Source organism: Pteropus medius, unplaced genomic scaffold (genome assembly GCF_902729225.1).
Source record: "Pteropus medius unplaced genomic scaffold, Ma_sr-lr_union100, whole genome shotgun sequence".
Classification (NCBI taxonomy): domain Eukaryota; kingdom Metazoa; phylum Chordata; class Mammalia; order Chiroptera; family Pteropodidae; genus Pteropus; species Pteropus medius.
This window is the reverse complement of record NW_024354886.1, coordinates 4,357,636-4,382,861: the sequence shown is the minus strand read 5'-3', so window position 1 is coordinate 4,382,861 and position 25,226 is coordinate 4,357,636. Positions and strand designations below refer to the sequence as shown.

Below are 25,226 nucleotides of genomic sequence, written 5' to 3'. Positions count from 1 at the left end.
AATTCTTTTTCTGCATCAATTGAGATGCAGAAAAACTCTCAATGAAATAAGAATAGAAGGAAACTACTGCAGCATAATAAAAGCCATATATGAAAGTCCACAGCAAACATCATGGTTTTCTTTTCTTGTGGTGTCTTTGTCTAGATTTGGTATCAGGGTTATGCTGGCCTCAAAGAATGAGGAAGTGTTCCTCTTCTTCAAATTTTTTTTGGAAAAGTTCCAGTAAAATTTGTATTAGATCTTGTTTATATGTTTGTAGAAATTATCAGTGAAGCCTCAGGTTAAGGACTTCTCTTTGTTGAGAGTTTTTAAAAATTGAGATATAAGTGACATATAAAATTATATTAGTTTTAGCTATACAATATAATGATTTGATATATGTATATATTTTAAAATCATTACCATAATAGATTATCATCCATCACCACACAGTTACATTTTTTTTCTTGTGATGAAAAGTTTTAAGATTTATACTCTTAGTGACTTTCAAATATACAGTGTTGTTAACCAGTTGCCATGCTATATGTTAATCCCCAGGATTGATTTATTGTATAACTGGAAGTTTGTACCTATGGACCCCCTTTACCCATTTTGCCCATCCCCCAAACTCCCATCTCTGACAATTCCCAGTTTTCTCCCAGTATCTGTGAGTTTCATCTTTTTTGTTTGTTTATTTCCACTTTGATTTTGATTATTTCCTTCCTTCTGTTTACTTTGGGTTTTGTTTGTTCTTTTTCTAGTTCCTTTAGGTGTAAAGTTAGGTTGTATATGTCAGAATTTTCTTGTTTCTTCAGGTAGGCCTCTATAGCTATGAACTTCCCTCTTAAAACTGCTTTTGCTGGATCCCATAAATTTTGAAAAGTTCTGTTTTTATTTTCATTTGTCTCAAGGTAGTTTTTTGATTTCCTGCTTGATTTCCTTTTTGATCCATTGGTTGTTTAGTAACATGTCGTTTAGTCTTCCTGGATTTGATTTCTACTTCCATGCCATTGCTGTCAGAAAAGATGCTTGATATGATTTCAGTCTTCTTGAATTTATTGGGCTTGTTTTGTGGCCTAATGTGTAATTTATCCTAGAGAATGTAGCATGGTCAATTGAAAAAAACAATTATTTTGCAGTTTTTGAATGAAATGTTCTGCATATATTAAGTTTATCTGGCATAATGTGACATTTAAGGCCATTATTTTCCTATTAATTTTCTATCTAAATAATCCATCCATTGATATGAACGGAGTATTAAAATTCTCTATTGTTTTACTGTGATTTTATTGTTTTTCTCCCTTACATCAATTAATATTTGCTTTATATCGTTAGGTGCTCTTATGTTGGGTGTGTAGATATTTACTATTGTTTTATTCTTTTGGACTGACTCCTATAAAATTAATGTCCTTTGTTCTCTTTTACGTTCTTTGTTTTAAAGTCTATTTTTACTGATATGAGTATTGATACCCCAGCTTTCTTTTCATTTTTATTTGCGTGCAAATTCCTTTTCCATTCCTTCAGTTCATTCTGTATATCTTTTGATTTGAAGTGAGTCTCTTGTAAGCAGCGTATAGATGGGTCATGTTTTAAAATCCATTCAGCCATCCTATGCCTTTTTATTGGAGTGTTTAATCCATTTACATTTAAAGTAATTATTGACAAGTATGTACTTATTACCATTTTGTTAATTGTTTTTTATTGTTTTTATAGTTCTCATCTGTTCCTTTCTTCTCTGATCTTTTCCCATGTTTTTGTTAGTGTTTTGTTTGGGTTCCTCTCTTTTTATTCTTTACATCTTTTGTACTGTTTTGGTTTGTGGCTACCATGAGGTTTATGTATATCGTTCTATATCTATAGCAGTTTATTTTTAAACTGATAGGTGTTAAAGTTAGAATATACTCTAAACAAACTACATATTTATTCCTCCCCTCAATATTTTATGTTTTTGAGGTCGTATTTTATAGATCTTTTTGTTTTGTGTATCTCCTAACTACTTATTGTCATTTTAGTTGGGTTTGGTACTTTTGTCTTTTGACCTGTGTAGTAGCTTTTTAAATGTCTGATTTGCTCTATTTATTATTTGACTTAATCTGAGATATTTTTCTTTTTCATATTTCTTATTTCTGATTATGGCCTTTTTTTTTCTACTAAAAGAAGACCTGTTAAGATTTTTGTGAAGCTGTTTTAATGGTGATGAAATCCTTTAGTTTTTCCTTGTCCAGGAAACTCTTTATCTCTCCTGCAACTCTGAATGATAACCTTGCTGGGAAAATTATTCTAGGTTGTAGTTTCCTTTCTTCCAACACTGGAAAAATGTCCCGCCACTCCTTTCTAGCCTGTAAAGTTGCTGATGATAAATCAGCTGATAGCTTTATGGAATTCCTTTGAATGTAACTAGTTTATTACTCTTGCTTCCTTCAAAATTGTCTCTTTGCCTTTAAATTTTGCCATTTTAATAATAATGTGTCTTGGTGTCTTTAATTATCTCTTTGGGTTCATCTTGTTTGGAGCTCTCTGTGCTTCCTAGATTGGGATGTTTGTTTCCTTTCCAGGCTAGGAAAGTTTTCAGCCATTATTTCTTCAAATACAGTTTCTGTTTCTTTCTTTTCTGTCTGAGATCCCTATGATGTGAATGTTTGATGTTTTTCTAAAGGTCCTTTAAACTACCCTAAGCTTTAAATTCTTTTATTTATTTATTTATTTTTTGCTGTTCTGATTGGTCAATTTCTATTAGTCTATCATCCAGGTTGATCCATTCTTCTATATTAGCTAATCTACTCTCGATTTCTTCTAGTGTGTTTATTTCAGTTCTTTTATTCTTTAAGTATACTTGGTTCTTTATTATACTTCGTTGACATTCTCCTTAAGTTCTTCTATTTCACTCAAGTTTGGTGAGCATCCGTATGACCATTTCTTTAAATTCTTTATCAGGCAAATTGCTTATTTCCATTTCCTTAGGGTTTTATTCTTGGGATTCTTCTTGTTCCTTCATTTGAGAGATATTCTTCTGTCTTTTCATTTTGCTTGACTTTTTATGTTTGTTTATAAGAAATAGATAAAATAGCTCTCTCTCAGTCTTGAAAAAGTAGCATGTGTAGAAGAAACATTTATGTAGGCTGTGTGTGTTGAGTGGGCTTGGCAAGCCAGTTGGAGCTGAGCGGGTGCCTCGGTGTCTGGGAGCCTGGCCCACCAAGTTGGAGCGGCTCTGAACAGGGAGGTCGGATGCTTATAGGATTGCCTTGCTGATCCTGTTTGCTCCCTTTGGAGCCAAAATGAGCTCTATGATGTGCCGAGGAACACACTGTGGCGACTTTGCTGCAGGTCAGAGTGTCGGAATACAGCTATTGAGGTGGAGGGGGAACATGAACAATGGTGCTCACCAGTGCCTCCAACTCTGGAGAATTCTCACAGTTCTTGGAGAGCTCCCGTTGCTCCCCAGCTCTCTCTGTATGGTCTTTCTCTCTCATTTGTTGTAGAAAAAGTAGTCTTGTGTAGAAGTGACCTCTATGTAGTTCTGGCAGGCTGGTTGGAGCCAGATAGGTGCTAATGGTGCCTAGAATCCTGGCTTGCTGAGCTGGAGCAGCTCTGGGCAGGGAGGCCAGGCTTATGTGGTGATGCACTGTTGATCCTGCTGGCTCCCTTTGTTCAGACCTGAAATGTGCTCCAGGTAGGGTGGCTGGGAATGTGCTGGCTGACCCTGTGAAAGCACCCAAATAGAACTCCCACCCACCCTATCAAGGTGGGACGGGTCATAAACAATGGCATTCACTGGTGCCTGGATCTCGGAGAGTTCCCGTAGGTCCAGAAGAGTTCCCATGGTTTCCCAGCCTTCTCTATTCAGTCACTTTCTCTCATTTGTTGTTCAGAAGCTATTCAGTCATCCCTTTGTTGTCTCTCAAAAGTAATTGTTCTCTCTACAGATGTATATTCAACGTGGTCTTGGGAGGGAGGGAGTTCAGTGTCTTTCCACACTGCCATCATCGTGGACCTCCCCCACCTCTCCTAGTCTTGAAGAAGTGGTCTTGTGTAGGAGATGAACCTTATCATTCAACCCTGTCCTACCTCTTCATTGTCTCTCAAATCTTTGTCGTTATCCAAACAGCCTATTTTATTTTTAGTGGTTCCCAGTGTGCTAAGATCTGTAAGTGCCCCAAAAGGGAGAATCTCAGACAGAACCTAGATCCTCAGGTAGCAGCTTCTAAAATAGGCAAATACATACAGTCCTGTGGGACCACAAACATAAACCCCGTTGGCCACCAGAGCCAGGAGATCTGTAGGTGTCCCCTGGGCAGCAGTTGCAAAAATCGGGACTTCAGGTAAGTACATCAGCTCCTTTCTGGAGATAGTACTGAGCTGCAGCGAGGCAGAGAGAGAGAGAGAGTGCAAAGCTGGTGTCCCTTGGCCTAGGTTCCTTGAGAGCAGTTCTGTAGGCCCCAAGATGTGTGTAGAAACTGAAGCTTGGCCCTAGAGCCAGAGCTCTAGGAAAAGCACATAGGCCTCTTTTGCAGAAAGGCTGGGGAGGCGTTTCAGTTCAATGTCTGTGTTGTGCCCTAGGGGTCGTTGCCTGCCAGGATATTTTTCCAATTGTTATGGTCCTATAGGAACCTAGAATGGAAACCCTCTTGGCCACCAGAGCTAGGTGATCAAGGGGCGTATCCCAGGCAGCAGCCACAATAACTGGGAACCAAATGCATGTAAGTGCTCCCCTCCGAGAGATACTAGTGCTTTGGAGGGTGGCAGAGGGAGCATACAAATATAGCGCCTGCCCTCTGAGGTCTCAGAAAAGGTTTACAGTCAGCCTGTAGATATGTGTTTAATTAGAAGCCTGCCCCTCAGGCTGCAGTTCTGATGACAAGCTAAATAGGTCTCTTTCACAGAAAGTCTGTGTTCCTGGGTCTGTTGCCTCTTGATGTGTCCTGGGGTGAATACTGTTTAAGAATTCTTTCACCATTGATTACAGTCCTGTGGGATCTGTGAGCATAAGCCCTTTAGCCACCAGAGCCAGGCAATATAAAGGTGTCCCCTGGTAGCAGCCACAAAAATTAGGGCACTGGGCAAGGGTATAAGCTCTTTCCTGGGAGACACCAGCAAGCTGGAGGGAGTGCAAAGATGGTGTCCACTGGCCTCCATTCCCTAAGAGCATCTCTGTAGGCCTCTAGATGTGTGCCAAACCAGAAGCTTATCCCTCAGGCCAAAGCTCTGAACAAGCAAATAGTCCTTTTTCTCAGAAAGACTGGGGTGTGTTTCAGTCTGCTGTCTGTGCAGTGCCTTGGGGTTGGTGGTCTGCCAAGAACCATCTCTACATTTGTTATAGTCACATGGGACCCAGGAACGCAAGCTCCCCAGCCTTCAGAGCCAGGGGATTAAGGCGTGTTCCCTGTGTGGAGGTTGCAAAATTCGAGGCACCAGATGTTAAAACCAGGGCACCAGACGTGTGTAAAACTTTCCTCTGGGAGATATTGGCCCTCTGAAATGCCACAGAGGGAGAACGTGAAGATGGCTTCTGCCAGCTGGAGCAAAGTAGAGGGGGAGCATAAAGATGGCTCCCACCAGAGGAAAAAAAGTCCTAGAGTTTTTAAAAACTGATGCCCACTGTCTGGAGCAAGGCAGAAGGAAAGTACAAACATGGGGCCTGCCAGCTCCATCTCTGGAGAGCACTCTGGCAGCCCCCTAGATGTGTACCAGACCAGATGCCTGCTCCTCAGTCCAACACTCTAAGAATAGCTAATGAGCCTCTTTCACATAAAGTCTTGGCATCTCAAGTAGCTGCTTTTTTGTGGGGCTCTGGGGGTGGGTGAGTCTGACTACATGAACCCTTTAAGAGCAGTTTCTTAGTTCACAAGGCTTAATTTCTTAGCCTTGTAGGTCTCATAGACGCAAGCCCTGTCAATTACCAAAGAGAGATGTTTCAGGAGCTCATCTCTCAAGTACAGGTTTTAAAAGTTGAGGTGGTGCTGATATGGGGTTCAAAACCTTTGCTCCTCAAGGAGAAGCTCCAGGTTTTGAGTTCCCTTCCAATTGTGGATCACTGGGTGGGATTTATGATAAGACTATGTCTCAACTGCTCAGCATGCCTTGATGTGGTGGTCTCTTTCTCACTTGCCCATTATATAGGAGTTGCTCAGCCAATTTTTTTTTTCAGAGGAAATTATTGCATATGTAGTTCTAGATTTGGTGTGTCCATGTGGGGAGGTGAGTTCAGGATCTTCCTATGTCCCCATATTGAACCAGACTCCTAGGGTTTTCCATACATAGTATCACATCATCTGCAAATAGCGAGTTTTACTTTTCTTTTTGATTTGGTTGTCTTTTATTTCTTTTTCTTTCATAATTACTCTGGCTAGAACTGCCAATACCATCTTGAATAAAAGTGGTGAGAGTGGTTATCTGTGTCTTGTTCCTGATCTTAGAGGAAGAACTTTCCATTTTCAACACTAAATGTGATGTTAGCTGTGGGCTTGTCATATACGGTCTTTATTATATTGAAGTATATCCCCTCTTTGCTGAGTATATACCCACTTTGCTGAGAGTTTTTCAAGAATTGATGTTAAATAATTTTTCTGCATCTATTGAAATGATCAAGTTATTTTTATCTTTCATTTATTAATGTGGTGTATCATACTGATTGATATATGGATGTTAAATCATCCTTGTGCCTCAAGGGTAAATCTCACTTGATCGTGATTGTGGTGCATGACCTTTTTAATGTATTGTTGAATTCGTTTTCCTAATAATTTGTGGAGAATTTTTGTATCTATGTTCATCCAGCATATTGGCCTATAATGTTTTTTTGTAGTGTCCTAATCTGGTTTTGGTAACTGAGTAATGCCAGCCTTATAAAGTGAGTTTGGAAAAGTATCTGCCTCTTCAATTTTGGAGAAAATTTAACTTACATTGGTATTAATTCTTCTTTGAATATTTGGTAGAATACATCAGTGAAACCATCTGGTCTTGGACTTTTTTTGGTGAGGAGGTGTTGATTACTTATTCAATCTCCTTACTATTAGTAGTTATATTTAGATTTTCTACTTCTTCGTAATTTAGTCTTGGTAGGTTTTGTTCTCTAGGAATTTCTCTCTTTCATCTAGATTTTTTATCTAAAAAATTATCTAAATTTTTTAATGTACAATTGTTCATAGCACTCTCTTATACTTCTTATTTCTTTAACATCATTATGTTGTAGCCGCCAGCCCCTGAAAGACACATGGACCACCAGAAATCAGTGAGTTATAGGAAACACACTCTTAATTCAACCAGCTGGGTCTGCCAGGGGTACGCAGACCCCAAATTAAGCAGCCCCGAAATGTAGAGGTATAGGGTTTTTAAGCCCCAAATCCCATTCTTCATTCTGTCTGAACACAAAGGTCTATTTTTCTTCTATTCACTACCTGTCGACCCACAGGTCAGGTGTGCAAGCGGGGGTACAGAAACAGAAAGCTTATTGTTAGAATGTTATATTCCTATGGATGACAGCCTATGTTCCTATGGGCGATAGGCAAACAGTAATTTTCCAGCCAGCACGATTAGTAATGTCCCTAACATATATATATTTTTTTAGGCAAGGCAACCCTCAGTTGACCTCACAGATTGCAGACCTTACAATCTCTTTTTAAAATTTTTTATTCCTACAGCACGTGGTCTTCCTAGGTGGTCTCCCACCCAAGTACTAATCAGGCCCGACCCTGCTTAGCTTCTGAGATCAGACAAGATCGGGCTTGTTTAGGGTAGCCTGTTTTATCTTCTAGCTGTATTGTGCCTTTTATTACTGAATAATGTCCTTTGTGTCTTGTAAACCTTTTTGATTTAATGTTTATTTTGTCTGATATTAAGATAGTCACTCCTGCTCTATATTGGTTACAATTTGCATGGAATATATTTTTGGGTCCTTTCACTTTCAAACTGTTTGTGTCTTTGGATTTCAAGTGAGTTTCTTGTAGATAGCATATAGTTGGATCTGTATTTTTATTCATTTTCCGATCTGTCTTTTTTTCAGAGAATTTAATCTATTTACATTTAAAGTAATTACTGATAAGGAGCGATATACTTCTGTCATTGTGCTGTTTGTTTTCTATATGCCCTATGGCTTTTTTGACCCCCATTTTCTTCATTCTTGTCTTCTTTTATGCTTAGTTGATTGTTTTCATAGTAAAATGTTTAAATTGCATTTTAATATCCTCTGGTATATATTCTATAGCTAGTTTCTTTGTGGTCTACCATGGCAACTACATTTACTATCATATGGTTATAACATTCTAATTTGAATTTATAGCAACCTAACTTCAATAATATACAAGAACTGTTTATAGCTGTGTCCTCACCCCTTTTGATTATTGATATCATAAAATTTCTTTATATGTTGTACGACCAAAAACATAAACTAATAATTTTTAAAAAGTTAGTCTTACAAATTATATAGAAAATAATATTTGGAGTCACAAACCAAGGTTACAATCATACTAACTTTTACAATAATATTTTTTTCCTTAAATGTATTATTGTCTTAAATTATGTACAAAACGAACAAAAAGTACAATTACCAACTATTTTTACAGTAATGCTAGCTTTTATAGTTGCCCAGGTAATTACCTTTATTAGATCTTTATCTCTCTACGTGGCTCTGAGCTGCTCTCTAGTGTCACTTTATTTTACCCTATAGGATTCCTTTGAGCATTTTTTGCAGGGCAGATCTAGTGGTCACAACTCCCCCAACTTTTGCTTACTTGGTAATGTCCTGACTTCTCCCCCACTTTTGGAGGGCAGTTTGGCTGGATATAGGATTATAGGTTGACAGGTTTTTTTCTATTTAACACTGAATATATTGGTTCATTCTCTCCTGCTCTCACAACCTTTGGTGAGAAATCTGCTCACAATCCTATTGAAGACCCCTCATATGTGATGGGGTCTGTTGCTGCTTTCAAGATTTGCTCTGTCTTTTGAAAGTATGATTATAATGTATCTTGATTTGGGTGCCTTTGAGTTCATCTAACTTGGAGTTTCTTGGGTGTTTATATTCATGTCATCCATTAAATTTGGAAAATTTTCAGCTATTATTTTTTCAAATATTTCTCTACCCCTTTCTCTCCTTTTTCTGGACTCTCGCAATGTGTATGTTGGTTCACTTAATGGTGTCCCACAGGTTCCTTGTGCTCTGCTTTTCTTCAATATTTTTTCTTTCTATTCCTCGCCCTCTATGAGTTTCATTGTCCTATCTTAAAGTTCATCAATTATTTATTCTGCCTGCTCATGTCTCTCTTTGAATCTATCTAGCAAATTTAATTTCAGTTATTGTCCCTTTCAGCTCCAGAATTTATTTTGGTTTCTTTTTAGTTTTTTAAAAAACTTCTTTATTGATATTTCCATTTTGTTCACACATTATTGTCTTGACTTTATCCACATGTTTCTTTGGTTCTTTGAACATCTTTAAGACAGTTGTTTTAAAATTTTGATATTAATTGTAACACTAATTTCCTCAGGGAAAGATTCTGTTTGTTTTTCCTTTGAATGGGTCATACTTTCCTGTTCCTTTCTATGCTTGTGAGTTTTTATTGAACACTGGCCATTTGAGTCAAATACTGTGGTATTAACTTTGGAAATCAGTATCTCTTTCTCTTCCAGGGTTTGCTGTTTTTGTTACTGTTTATATACTTTTCGATTGTTGTAGCCTATGTGCTGAGGATAACCTGTGGTATGAATTTAATGTCTTTTCTGTGTGTTTTTTTAATCTTCCCCTACAATCATTTCCTAATTCTCCTCATATATGCATTTGCTTTTGAATGTCCTAGTCTTTAATATCTGGATCTCAAAAGGAAAAAAAGTAAAAAAAGAAATGCAAAGTCCACCGGCCCTTTAAATCTTCTTGTAAGTCACTTGATCTAGAGAGGGAATGTTTCCACAATTCAGAGAAGTACAACAAAAAAGGCCGCCTGCCTCTTTGTCTGCATGCCTCTTTGTCTGCATTTCTGTGATCAGAAGCTGCAATCAACAATCAGAGTGCAGATACCCAATATTTGGAAGATAGAATCCTTTTTGTCCATCCTAGCTCCCACAGGCTGTGTGCAGCTGCTCCAGGAAAACTTACTTCCTGCCATGTGGCTGGGGTGGGAGATGGGTAGCTGCTACTGTGATAAGAGTTGAAATTGCCTTAAATGAACTGCAGTTTACCATTCATGTTTCCCCCCTGGAAGTTGCTAGCCTCAACAGACTCCAGAGTTCAAAAATAGTTACATTGAACAGATTTTGCCAATGCAATTGTGTGTATATAGGGAGACCTACTCCTGGTGTTCTCTACTCGGCCGTAATCCCGTAATCTTCTAAGATTTTTGTGTTTTAATTTGCCCCTACTGCCATCCCTTGCTCTTCCACTCTGTAGTAGCTTTGAAAACCAGCTGCATGCATAGTGAAAGCCAGCAGCATGGCAACTACTGAAAGAAAAAGAATAGGGCTGAAGCTTCTTTACAGCCTCATTCCCACAGAATTATCATTATTTGACCTGTATAGTGGCTTCCTGAAAGACCCCACTTCTAAGGCTGTTTGTATTTGATCTGTTTCAGACTTCACCTACTACATAAAGCCTTTTCCTGGTGCAGGTGGGGGTGTTTGTTAAAAAACAAATATAGGCAATTGTTTAACTTTGTAGCTCCCTGAGGCAATGGATAGCAGTTGGATCACACTATCTAGAAATCTTAAAAGAAAAGGTGGCAAATGAAATGTCTTTTGAGGGTCTTGAAAAACTCTGCCATATTTCTGATAATTTAGAAGGCCACATGTATGTGTAGGGTGGTGAACATGCCCAGAGCTATAAGCATGCTAAGGAAAGACCCGAGAAGGTCGTCCTAAACTCTTACCTCTGTCTGACCTTGAGGCTCCATGCGAGGAGGGAGTAACAGCTCAGGCATAGTTGTCAGCTTCTAGGCTGATTGTTGAAGGCATGTCCCAACATGAACACAGAGAGGCTGAGAGGCTTTTTGATTCCAAGCAATTAAGGGAATCTCTGTGCAATCATTAGCTGACCACTAAGCTAATGAAGAAAAAACTTCAGTGGCCACACACAACAAAGAATACAGACTTTACATAATTAGTTCAGAATCACCACTAAATGAACAGCCAGCAACTACAGCAAACAGCAATTATAACAAACTTCAGGGAGGGGAATAACTTGATTTTCAGAGTTGCCACATTTAAGAACATTTTTTTAAGATCTTCATACAAGTGGACCTGTACAACTCAAACCCATTTTGTTTAAGGGTTAACTGTACATATAAAAATTAAATTATGTTGTATACCTGAAACTAATATAATGTTACATGTAAATTATTCTTCAACTAAAAAAACGTGAACTTAAAAAATTGGAAAAGAGCTAAGTGAAAGTATGAGAACTATGTCTCATACAAATTATAATAGAGAACCAAATAGAAATTCTAGAGTTTAAAAATACAATTAGGTCTATGGCCATACTACTTTGAACAAGCCGGATTCCATCTGATCTTGGAAGCTAAGCAGGATCGGGCCTGGTTAGTACTTGGATGGGAGACCACATAGGAAGACCAGGTGCTGTAAGTGTAAAAGAAATAAAAATAAAAAAAATAAAGGATTGTAAGCTGTCAAGGTCCTTGCAATCTGTGAGGTCAACCAAGGGTTGCCTCGCCTAAAAAATTTTTTTAAAAAAAGTACGATTAAATGAAAAATTCCCCAAAAGGACTCAACAACGTATTTGAGTAGGCAAAAGAAAGAATCAGCAAACTTAAATACAGTTAGTGTGAGGAACAGAAAAAAGAATAAAGAAAAATGAATAGAGCCTCAGTGATCTGTAGTACATGATTAAGAACACCAACATATGGAGAGGATGCGGAGAAAAAGGAACCCTCATACATGGCTGGTGCGACTGCACTATGGAAAACAGTATGGAGGTTCCTCAAAAAACTAAGAATTGATCTACCATATGATCCAGCAATCCTACTGGATATTTACCCCAAAGACTTGAAAACCCATATCCGAAAAGATATTTGCACACCGATGTTCACAGCAGCATTACTCACAGTGGCCAGGACATGGAAACAACTGAAGTGTCCTACAATAGATGATTGGCTAAAGAAGCTGTGGTCCATATATACAATGGAATATTACTCAGCCATAAGAAGAGATGAAATACTGCCATTTTCAACAACATGAAGGACTTCTAGATAATCATGCTAAGCGAAATAAGCCAGAAAAAGTTGAAAATTACATGATGTCACTTATATGTGGGATATAAACCTAAAAGCAACAAATGAGCAGGACAAACAGAGACTCATGGACATGGACAATGGACTAGTGTTTACCAGAGGGTAGGGGGTGGGGGAAGATGGGGGAGGTGGATGAGGTAAAGGGGGCCAAATACAGGATGGTAGGGAGAGGGTAAAGTGGGCAAAGGGGATCAAATATATGGTAGCTGAAGGAAACCAGACTTTAGGTAGTAAACACACAAGAGAATATATAGATGTCAAATGATAATGTACACCTGAAAGTTATATAATTGTATTAACCAATGTTATCCCAATAAACTTGATAAAAAATTTAAAAAATTAAAAAAGAATACCAACATACTACACAGAATGGGAATCCCAGAAGGAGAGGTGAGAGAGAGGGACAGAAAGAATACCTGAAGAAATAATGGGTAAAAACTCTCGAAATTTGATAGATGACATTAATCTTTTACTTCAAGCAAGATAAACTCAAAGAAATTTACACCTAGACACATCATAATAAAACTGTTGAAAGTCAAAGCCAGAGAGAATTTTGAAATTAGCAAGAGAGAAGTGACTCATCACATACAGGAATCCTGAATAAGATTAACAGATAATTTCTCATTAGACACTATGGAGTCCTGAAGGCAGAGGAGTGACATATTCAAAATGCTGAAAGAAAAAGAAACCTGCCAACCAAAAATTTTATATTCAGCAAAGCTATACTTCAAAGATGAAAGAGAAATTGAGATTCCCAGATAAACCAAAACAGAATTGATTACTAGCAGACTCCACCTTACAAGATTTACTAAAGATGGTTCTTTAGCTGAAATAAAAGGACAGTAAATAGTAACTCAATCTACATGAAGAAATAAAACTGGTAAAGGTAACTAGGTAGGTAAATATAAAAAACAGCATTATACATTCTTGTTGGTAACTCTTTTTTCCCTATAGGTTTTTAAATCAACTTCATAAAATATTAATTTTAAATTTATGTTGATGAGCACACAATGCATAAAGATGGAATTTGTGTGGCAATAACAGCCCAATGGAGCGGGAAGGGAATAGAGCTCTATAGGAGCAAATTTTGTAAATTATTGAAATTAAGTTGGTATTAATCCGAACTATATTAGTTATATAGAAGTTGTTAATCATAATCTCCCTGACAATCACTAAGTTAACCGTATATGTGAAAGTTAAAATGTTATAGTAGGAAATATCTATTTAATATAAAATAGGTAGTAATGGAGACAAAGTCAGGACATTAAAACATACAGGAAACAAATAGCAAAATGTAAAGTCTACTTTATTAGTACTTAAATATAAGTGGATTAAAAACTGCAATTAAAAGGCAGAGATTGGCAGAATGAATGAAAAAACATGTTCTAACTATGTGTTGTCTATAAGAGACATACTTTAGATTTAAAAACACAGATAAATTAAAAATGAAAGGATAGAAAAAAGATATATCAAACAGCAACCAAAAGAGGGCTGGAATGGCTATACTAATATCAGCCAAAATACTTTAAAACAAAAATTGTTACTTGAGACAATGTTATTTTATAAGGATAAAATAGGTCAATTCATCAAGAAGACATAATAATTATAAACATATGTTCCAGAGCCTCGAAACACATGAAACAAAAAACCGACAATTCAAAGAAGTAGACAATTCAATAATAAATGCTGGAGATTCCAATGTCCCACTTTAAATAATGAATGTTGGGTGAGGGGACTGACTGACAAAATGGATGCAGTCAGGCTCCCTCCCAGCAAGCCGTGCGGTTTCCAGGCAGCTTTAGCTACAGTGTCCTGTGTAACCTTAGATACAGCATCCTAAACAACCCGTAGATTGTGATCGATTATAGTACCTGACCTTAAGCCACTATTATGCACCTTGTTATAAGAACAGCCCCACCTGTGCAGGCTGGGGCGAGCTGGAGCTGTGCCTGTGCCTTGCTGTGTCCTACTATGACTGAATAAAGCTATGTCGCATCTGCCCACAGCTCTTCGCATATTCTTCTAGCTGCTAGAACTGTGCACCCAAGCTTCGGTACCCCGAACCTGCAGAACAGGCAACTAGACAGAAGAACAAGAAAATAGAAGACTTGAACAAAAACTTAAACAAATTAGACCTAATAGACTTCTATCAAACAAGCCACCCAAGAATAGCAGAATACACATTCTTCTCAAGTGTAATGGAACGTTCTCCAGGACTGACTATATGGTAGGTCATAAAACAAAGCACAAAAAATTAAAGGGTGAAATCATACAAAGTATGTTCTGACCACAATGAATGAAATTAGAAATTAATAACAGAAGGAAATTTGGAAAACACACAAATATGTGGAAATTAACATAATCCTAAATAACCAATGGGTCAAAGAAAAAATTACAATGGAAATTAGAAAATACTTTAAAATGAATGAAAACAAAAATGCAACCTACCAAAGCACATGAAATGAGGAGAAAACAGTGCTGAAAGGGAAATTTATAGCCTATATTAAAAATTTACAATGCCTATGTTAAAAAAGATCTCAAATCAATAACCTAACATTCTACCTAAACAAACTAGAGAAAGAAGATCAAACTAATTCCAAAACAAGCAGAAAGAATGAAATAAAGATTAGAGTGAAAACAGAATAGAACAATAGAGAAAATCAATGAAACCAAAACCTGGATTTTGAAAAGATTAACAAAATTGACAATGCAGTCACTCTTCTATCACGGTCTGATTTCTGCAAATATACTGTTTCAGTTATCTATTGCATTGTAAACCACCCTGAAACATTGACTTAACACAGCAGAAACCATTTATCTCCTCAAATGTCTGTATTTTAGGCAGGACTGAACTCTGCTCCACAAGGCAATGGCTGGGGTTGCAGCCATCCAGAAGTTCAACTTAGGCTATCACTTCCAAGATGATCCACTCACATGGCTGGTAGTTGGTGATGACCGTTACCTGAGGGCTGTAGTCCTCTTGAATATGGGCCTTTCCTTGTGGCAACTTGGGCTTCCTTACAGTATGGCAACTGGACTCCAAGAAGTATTTCAAGCAGTGAAAGTGGAAGTGGCAGATCTTTTAGAGACAAGCCTTGAAAGTCTCATAGTATCACTAAAGACACATCCAGTTGATGAAAATATGTCGGAGAGCCAGTCGACTCAAAGGGAGGGGAAAAGAAATTGTAGCTGTCTTTAATCTACCACGTATGGCTTGCTTGTGTGATTCCTTCATAAGCCCTTCTCCCTTAGGACCAAAGCAGATCCAGGGATGTTCCTGTTAGCAACCTGTGATCTGTTCCAGTTGCTGCAAACAAGAGATTTTGTTTTTATATATGAGGGTGTGCTCCTCACTCTCATGACATGTATCTTGCTTCTCACGTTTGTGCGTGTGTGTGTGTGTGAGAGAGAGAGAGACGGAGACAGAGACAGAGACAAGAGCCTGCAAAGGACAGCAAGACGAAGAGCACAGATGAGCCAGATGCCTAGGTTTGAATTCCGCAACTGCCACCTACTAACTGGGTGACTTTGGGCAGTCACTTAATCTTTTTGAGCCTCGGCTTCATTGTAAGTGTTATATAAGTATTTGCTACTGCTGCCGCTGTCGCTGTTAACTATTATATCTGCAGCCACAGGCAACCTCTGCTACCATCCTTTTACCCCCTTTGCTTGTTCGCTGCTGCTTTTGGCAGTCCCACCTCTGCTGTAACTCAGGATTTCATGTGGTGCCTAGGTTCCCTGGAAATGGACCTTATGTTTCTGTATCTCATTTTCCATGTTATTCCTGGGTGATTTTTGAGAGAAGTTAGAAAAATGCTAATTTTATTTTATGGTGATAAGAGTGCCTATTTATTATCCTGGTACAGGGAGGGTACCTTTCACATGGCAGATTTATCTTCTGTTTTCAGGGAGACAAAGGAGGGTCAGAGTATCCTTGTACCAGTTTTTTCTCAAGTACCTTTAATTCAAAATAACCCATATGCCAAAGCGACATCTTTTGGAGTGGCGTGTTCTGCTCCCCTTCAATTACACATATCCATTTGAATCCAAAAAAATGTTGAATGAAAAAAGCAAGTTGCAAAAGTATCGTTTTCAACCAGGTTCTTAACCGTAAGCAACAGAAAATCCTTCTGACTTAAGCCAACAAAGGATTCACTGGGAGGATATTACCTAGTTCACAGAGTCACCGGGGGAGCTCAAGAACCAGGATCCAGGACTAAATGTGTAGCCGAGGTGGAGCCCCAGGCACTGCCGTCACTGTCAGGGGTATGGTCTTATTGCAGAACCTAGGTCACATGCCTGTCCCCAGCTGCAAGGAGGGTTGAATCTTTTAGGTTTTATGATAGAAGGGGCTCTTCCTCCTCCTGGAAAGAGGCTTCAGACACTGAGCAGCCAAGAGAATGACAAATGGCCACACAGCTATCATTTGTGCAAAACTTACGAATACCCAAAGCAATAGGTTAGACTGCAGATAAATAGACAGCAAAAGTACAGCATTATTCATGGAAATGATATGCACTAATTCCAGGATAGTAGGGGCCCCTGAGGAGGGAGGGAAGAGGGGAAGACATGGGCCTTCAGTTGGATCTGAAACATTTTATTTCTTAAAATGAAACCTCTGAAGCAAAGATGGCAGAAATGTTAACATCTGTTTATGCATGGTGGGGGTACATGGGTATCATTTTCTACACTTATCTATATGTTGCAAATATTTCCTAATTAAAAAATCACTTCGATAAATCAATATATGTCAGGCAACTCAGGTTTCTGCTGATGTCTCTTTATATAACTGCTGAAATATAAATTGATCCTGCACCCACAACAGGGGATGTATCAAAACTAGAAGAAGTGCTTGCACCCACCTATCTTGTGTTTTCCAACAGTTGTGTGGAGTCTTCCATTTCCATCGCCTGAAAGTTGGCAGGGGCGCTTGGCTGTGGTTGTGAGGCTGAGTAATGCTTGGCCTGGTACTATTGACTGGGGAGGAGTGATTCATTTCATTATCAAAATTCTAAGCCCTAAAAAACACTTCCCAAGAAGTTATCAGGTTTGAAAGATCAGAGATAAAAACTGAAGAGAAAACACGAATCTCAGAAAAGTCAGAAAGATTTTGTAAAAGGAACCAAAAAAACCCCTTTGTTCATTGACATTGACTCCATAGCCAGTAGGAGTGAACTAGTGAGTCTGTTTCTGTATATAATTTTTAAAAATTGAGATATAATTGACATATAATATTGTGTAAGTTTACGGTGTATAATGTGCATTGATTTGATACGCATATATTGCAATATGATTACCACCATAGCATTTCATTAGGTAACTATCATGTCACATAATTATCATTTCTTTTTTGTGGTGAGCACATTTAGGATCCAGTCTCCTAGCAATTTTGAAGAACCTAATACAGTGCTGTTGACTGTGGGTGCTGTGCATTAGATCCCCGTGACTTTTTCATCTTCTGGTTGCAAGTCTGTACCCTTTAACAACAGCTTCCCAACTCCCCTACCCCCAGGTCCCAATAACCACCATCCTGCTCTTTCTATGAGTTAGGCTTTTTTAGATTCCAGATATGAATGATATCATATATTTGTCTTTCTGCCTGACTTATCTCAGCATAATACCCTCAGGGTCCATCCATGTGGTTGCAGATGGCAGGATATCCTTTCTTGTGGCTGAATAATATTGCATATATGTATGTGTTCATATGTAGATATGTGTGTATATGTGTATATATCCCATCTTCTTTACCCAGCTATCCATTGATGGATACTTGTGATGGATGTCTTGGCTACTGTAAATAATACTGCATTCATACTTAATTTTTAATAACAGGAAATTAGTTTCTCCCTGTCTCTGTCCAATCCCCAAGTAAATGGTTTGCAAATATTCAAACACTGTAGGTTTGAAAATGACACTAGGGATGTGGTTCCATAGTGTAGTGGTTAGCACATCTGCTTTACACGAAGAAGGTCCTGGGTTTGTGACCCAGTGGAGCCATCCATGGTCTATGGCCATGCCACCCTGAACAAGCCCGATGTCTGATCTCGGAAGTTAAATAGGGTTGGACCCGGTTAGTATTTGGATGGGAGACCACCTAGGAAGACCAGGTGCTGTAGGCATAATAATAATAAATATTAAAAAAAAAAAAAAGAAAACGACATCAAATTGTTAGCCTGCCAAGATTATCACCTATTTTAGTTTGGTCCTAAGCATGATCCTATAATGTATGCTTAATACATATTAGCTATTATTACTCATCAGCAAAAAAATCAAATAACCCACATAAAAAAATGGGCAAAGGACTTGAATAGACATTTCTCCAGAGATGATACACCAAAGTCCAACAAGAATTTGAGAAGATGCTCAACATCATTAATCATTAGGGAAATGCAAGTCAAAACCATAACAAGATATCACCTCACACCTATTAGGATGGCTACTAATAAAAAAAAAAAAAAGATAAGAAACAAGTGTTGGTGAGAATATAAAATGGTACAGCCTCTGGGAAACAGCATGGTTGTTCTTCAACAAATTAAAAGTAGAATTACCATAGGATCCAGCAATCCTACTTCTGGGTATATATATCCAAAAGATCTAAAAGCAGAATCTGCCTGGAGTGCCTCTTCAGAGGGAGGCATTGCTTGAAGGAGATGAAGATTCTGCCACAGGAGAGACCACCCAGACTGGGCCCAGGCAAAAGGGCTGGCATAGCCCAGGGTGGGGCTGGGGGTACTCCACATCAGGGCACTTTTGCTGCCCAGGTGCCAAGAGGTGGAGCAGGGAGGAGGAGGGTGGCCAGTTCAGGGGAGCACTGCAGAAGGACGTGTGCATTGTAGTGGGTCTGGACATCAGCTGTGAGGTAGGCCCTGGCTGGACTTGGCCTCCACAAAGGCTGTGCATGAGTGGGAAAGCTGGAGAGACAGAATGAAGTTTCCTGCTCTGTTCTCCAAGTTTTGTAGGTATTAGTAACAGATGACAGATGCTCTGCAGTGGTACAGCTATCTGCATGCCTCATTTCCTACTTGTCTGGGAGCTGCTCAAGTACAAGGGGCCCTGTCCTTTCCCCCCAGTATCTCCTGCATGTGGAACAGTACCCAGATGGGCCTTAAGTATTTGGGGGCTGCCTGGGGCCTTACAAGAGCACCAGGACCAGGAGGGTGGTCCTAGAAATACTCCTAAGGAAAACATTTCAATTCACATTTTCCTTTCTTTATTGTGTTAAAATACTCACAACATAAAATTTACCATCTTAACCATTTTTAAGTATACAGTTCAATGGCATTAAATCCATTCACATTGTACAGCCATCACCACCATCCATCCCCATGCACCTTCTCATCTTATAAATCTGAAACTTTATACCCATCAGCCAACAACTCCGCATTTTCCTCTCCCCTCAGCTCCTGGCAACCACCGTTATAATTTCTGTCTATGATTTTGGCTACTCTAGATATCTGATAGAAGTGAAAGCATAGAGTATTTGTCTTTTTGTGACTGGCTTATTTTTATTTCCCTTAGCATAATGTCCTCAAGATGCATCCATGTTGTAGCATATTACAGAATTTACTTCATTTTTAAGGTTGAATAATAAATATTCCATTGTACATATGTACCACATTTTGCTTATCCATTCATTCATCGATGGACACTTGTGTTGCTTCCACCTTTAGCTATTGTAAATAACACTGTGAACATGGGTGTACAAATATCTCTTCAAATCCATTTGGGTACTCAGAGGTGATACTGCTGAATTATATGGTAGTTCTGTTTTAAGCAACTTCCATATTTTTTCCATCATGGCTGCACCAATTTACAATCTCATCAACAGTGCACAAGGACTCCCTTTTTCTCTGTGTCACCAACACTCATTATCGCTTATCTTTTTGATAACAGCCATTCAAACAGGTGTGAGGTGATATCTCATTGTGGTTTTAGTTTGTATTTCCCTGATGATTAGTGATGTCGAGTACCTTTTCATGTTGGCCATCTGTATGTCTTTGGAAAAATGTTTATTCAAATCATCTATTCATTTTTAAATCAAGTTGTTTGTTGTTGTTGTTATTGAGTTGTACAAGTTCTTTATATTTCTTGGTATCTTGGCCATTAATCATTATCAGGTGTACGATTCACAAATATTTTCTTATTCCATAGGTTGTATTTTCATTTTGTTGATCATTTCTTTTGCTGCGCAGAAGCTTTTTAGTTTGATATAGTCCTACTTGCTTATTTCTTGATTTTGTTATTTATGCTTTAGATGTCATATCCAAAAAATCATCGCCAAGATCCATATCAAGGAGCTCTTATCCTATGTTTTCTTCTGAGTTTTATGGCTACTGTTCTTACCTTTAAGTCTTTAATCCATTTTGAGTTAGTTTTTGTGAGTAGTGTGAGATAGGGATCTAGTGTCATTCTTTAACACGTGAATATCTAATTTTTCCAGCACCATTTAAGGGACTGTCTCTTCTCCATTGAATAGTCTCTGTTCCCATGTCAAATATTAGTTTGTTGTATACACATGGCTTTATTTCCAGGTTCTCAGTTCTGTTCCATTGGTATATGTGTCTGTTTTCGTGCCAGTACCATATTGTTTTGATTACTTGAGCTTTATAAATAGCTTGACATCCATTTTTGTTCTTTTGTCAGGATTGCTTTGGCTGTTTGTGATTTTTTGTGGTTGCATATAAATTTTAGGACTGTTATTTATACTTCTGTAAAATCGCCATTGAAAACTTGATAGAGATCGCATCGAATCTATAGATAGCTTTTGTAGTATGGACATTTTAACAGTATTAGTTTTTCCAATCCATGAACACAGGATACCTTTCTATTTATTTGCACCTTCTTTAATTTATCTATGTCTTGTAGTATTCAGTCTAGAGAGCTTTCATCTTTGGTTAAATGTATTCCTAAGTATTTATTGTCTTTGATTCAGTTATAAATGGGATTGTTTTTCTTTTTCAGACAGTTCATTGTTAGTGTATAGATATGCTATTGATTTTTTGTTAATCTTATATCCTGCAACTTTACTAAATTCATTGATTAGGTCTAACAGTTTTTTGGTGGAGTCTTTAGGGTCATGTACATATAAAATGACATCATCTGCAAATAGAGACGATTTTACTTCTTTCCAATTCTGATGCCTTTTCTTTCTTTTGCCCGATTGCTCCAGGTAGGACTTCTAGTACTATGTTGAATAGAAATGGTGAGAGTGGGCACTCTTGTCTTGTTCCTGATCTTAGATAAAAAGCTTTAAACCTTTTATTATTGAGTGTGTTGTTACCTGTGGGCTTGTCATATGAGGTTTTTATTATGTTGAGGTATGTTCCGTTTATATCTAATTTGTTGTTTTTATCATGAGTGGATGTTGAGTTTTGTCAAATGCTTTTTCTGTGTTTATTGAGATATGATTTTTTCTTTCATTCTATTAATGTGATGTATCACTGATTGATTTATGTATGTCAAACCATCCTTGCATCCCTAGATTAAATCTCATTTGATCATGACGAATGATCCTTTTAATGTGCTATTGAATTTGGCTTTCTAGTTTTTTATTGAGAATTTTTGGACCTATATTCATCAGGTGCCTATAGTTTTCTTGTAGTGTCTGTGTCTGGCTTTGGTATCAGGGTAATGCTGGTGTTGTAAATTTTGAGAGTGTTCCCTTCTTTTAGATTTTTTGGAATAATTTGAGGATTGGCATTCTTCTCAAATGCTTGTTTAAATTTACCAGTGAAGCCATTTGGTCCTGGGCTTTTCTTCATTAGATTTTTTATTACGGATTCAATCTCCTTACTAGTAATTGGTCTGTTCAAGTTTTCTGTTTCTTCCTGATTCAGTCTTGGTAGATTGTTGTTTTAGTAATTTATCTCTTTCTTCTAAGTTGTCCAATTTGTTGGCATGTAATTGTTTATAGTGGTTTCTTATGATTCTTTGTATTTCTGTAGAATTGGTACTAATGTTCTCATTTTTATTTCTGATTTTAGTAATTTCAGTGTTTTCCTTTTTTAGTCTATCTAGCTAAAGTTTTGTCAATTTTATCTTTTCAGAGAACCAAGTTTTGGTTTCATTGATTTTATGTAGTTTTTCTATTCTCTATTTCATTTATCTGTATTCTCATCTTTATTATTTCCTTCTTTCTGCTACCAGAGTTTAGTTTGTTCTTTTTCTCATTCATTAAATTATAAAGCTTTGGTATTTTTTTAATGTAATCATTTATAGCTACTAATTTCCCATTTAGTGCCACTTTCACAATATTCCATAAGTTTTGGTATGTTGTTTTCATTTTCATTCATCTTTAAGTATTTCTAATTTCCCTTGTGATTTCTTCATCGATCCATGGTTTGTTCAATTTCCACAATTTTGTAAATTTTCCAGTTTTATGTTATTGATTTTTAATTCATCTTGTTTTGGTCAAGAAGATACTCTGTTATGACACTTTTAAAAATCTTTTGCGACTTAATTTGTGGCCTAACGTATGGTCTATCTTGGAAAACGTCCCACGTGCACTTGAGAGGAATGGATATCACGTTGTTGGGTGGTGTTCTCTGTTAGAGCTAGTCAATTTATTGCGTTGTTTAAGTCCTCTATTTCCTTATTTATCTTTTGTTTGGTTGTTTTATCCATTCTTGTAAGTAGGGCATCAAATCTCCAACTGCTATTGTAAAACTGTCCATTTCTCTCTTTAGTTCTGTTTTTGCTTCATATGTTTTGATGGTCTGTCCTTAGGCACATAAGTATTATATTTTCTTGCTGCATTGAAAAAATTAATGTCATTCTTTGTCTTGCAACATTTTTTGATTTAATATTTGTCTGATATTAGGATAGCCACTCCTCTCTTATGGTTACTACTTCCATTAAATTTATTTTTTTACCTTTTAACTTTGAACTTGTTTGCATTTGGCTCTCAAGTGAGTCTCTTGTATGTAGATAGATATAGTAGGATGATGTGTTTTCATTCATTTTGCAGATCTCTGTCTTTTGATTGGACAGTTTAATCCATTTACATGGAGAAACTTGTCATTGTACTCTGTTTTCTATATGCCTTATAGCTTTTTTGTCCCTCATTTCCTGCATTCCTGCTTTCTTTTGTGTGTAGTTGACTTTTTTGGTAGCGAAATGTTTAAATTTCTTTTTATTTCCTTTTGTATATGTATTATAGCTATCTTCTTTTTGGTTCCCATGGAGATTACATTTAACATAGTTATATTCTAAGTTGAATTTATAATAGCTCAACTTCAATAACATACAAAAAGTGTTCCTTTACAGCTCTGTCCACAACCCTTTCAGTTTTTGATGTCATAAAATTACACACTGTGTGCCCAAATACATAAAGTAATCATCCTTTTAAATGCTTTAGCCTCCTAAAGTATGTAGAAAACAAGATTTGGAGTAACAAGCCAAAGTTGCAGTATAGAAATTTTACATTAATAATTTTCCTTTAGTCATATAGAAAACAAAAATGACCGTTACAAACCATTGTTGTAATACTAGTTTTTATTATTGCCCACTTATTTACCTATAGTGAGATCCTCATTTCTCCATATGGGTTCGAGGTATTGTCTAGTGTCCTTTCATTTCACCTTGCAGAACTCCCTGAAGCATTTCTTGCAGGGCAGGTCTTAGTGGTTGCAAATTCCCTCTGCTTTTATTTATCTGGGAATATCTGAATTTCTCCCTCACTTTCGAAAGAGTTTTGCTGACTAGAGAACTCTTTTTCTTTGAGAACTTTGAATATATTGGCCCACTGTCTTCTGGCCTCCAAATATTCTGATAAGGAATCTGCAGATAATCTTATTGACGCTCCCTTGTTTGCGATGTTTCACTTTTCTCTTGCTGCTTTCAAGATTCCCTCTTGCTTTTGTCTTTTGAAAGTATGATTATAATGTGGCTAGGTGTGGGTCATCTTATTTGAAATTTGTTGAGCTTCTTGGAAGTTTATGTTCATGGGTTTGATCAAATTTGGTAAGTTTTCAGCCATTATTTCTTTTAATATTTTTTGCCCTTCCTCCTCTCACTTATCTTTCTGGGACTCCCATGATGTGTATGTTAGTTCACTTGATGGTGTCCCACAGCATCCTTAGGCTTTGTTCACTTTTCTTCAATCTTTTTCTTTTTCTGTTCCTCAGCCTCAATAATTTCCATTGTCCTAGCTAATAAAATTCACTGATTCTTCTGACTGCTCATATCAGTTCTTGAATCTATCTAGTGAATTTTTAATTTCAGTTATTGTGCTTTTCAGCTTTAGGAGTTTTTTCTTTTAGGTTTCCTTTTTATTGATAATTCCATTTTGTTCACAGTTTTCTTGACTTTCTCCATATCTTCCTTTAGTTCTTTGAGCATCTCGAAGACTGTTATTTTAAACTATTTGTTTAATACATCTGCCATTCTTTTTCAGGACAGACTGTTGACTTTTTCCTTTGAATGAGCCTTACTTTCCTGTTTCTTTGTATGCCTTGTAATTTTTTGTTGATCATTGGCCATTTGAATCTAGTAATGTATTAGCTCCAGAAATCATATTCTCCCTCTTCCCAGGGCTTGGTGTTTTGTTATTGTTCTTGTTGTTTTTGACTTTTTGATTGTTGTAGGCTGTCTCTGTATTGAGGATCAGCCTGTGGTATAAATTTAATGTCTTTTCAGATCTTTTCTGAGACTTTCCCTCGGCAAGTGTTACTAATTTTCCCTGTATATGCACTTGTTGCTTAATGTCCTAGTCTTTAATGTCTGGCACCTGAAAGAAGAAAATGTAAAAAAGGAAGAGGGGGCAAAAAGGCTGCTGACCCTTTAAATATCCCTGGAAATCACTTCAGCCAGAGGGGGAGAGACTTCTGCAATAATAGGAGAGGTGAAACAATGGCTGCCCACCTCTTTGCACCTCAGTGATCAGAAGCAGCAATCAGAGGACTGATCCCCAGTATTCAGGGGTCAGTCTTTTTATCTCCCCACTCTAGCACCTGCAAGGCTGTGACCCCCTGCTCCAGAAAAACTTGAAGAGCTGCAACTATGTGGCTGGAGCCGCTACTGTAT

General features: G+C 37.5%; 2 pseudogenes; both read left to right on the top strand.

Annotated features, from left to right (window-relative positions):
• Positions 1 to 11,422: 11,422 nt before the first annotated feature.
• On the top strand, positions 11,423 to 11,541 carry LOC120597774 (uncharacterized; annotated as a pseudogene).
• A 6,665-nt stretch (positions 11,542 to 18,206) lies between these two features.
• Positions 18,207 to 18,322, top strand: LOC120597771 (uncharacterized; annotated as a pseudogene).
• Positions 18,323 to 25,226: the final 6,904 nt, after the last annotated feature.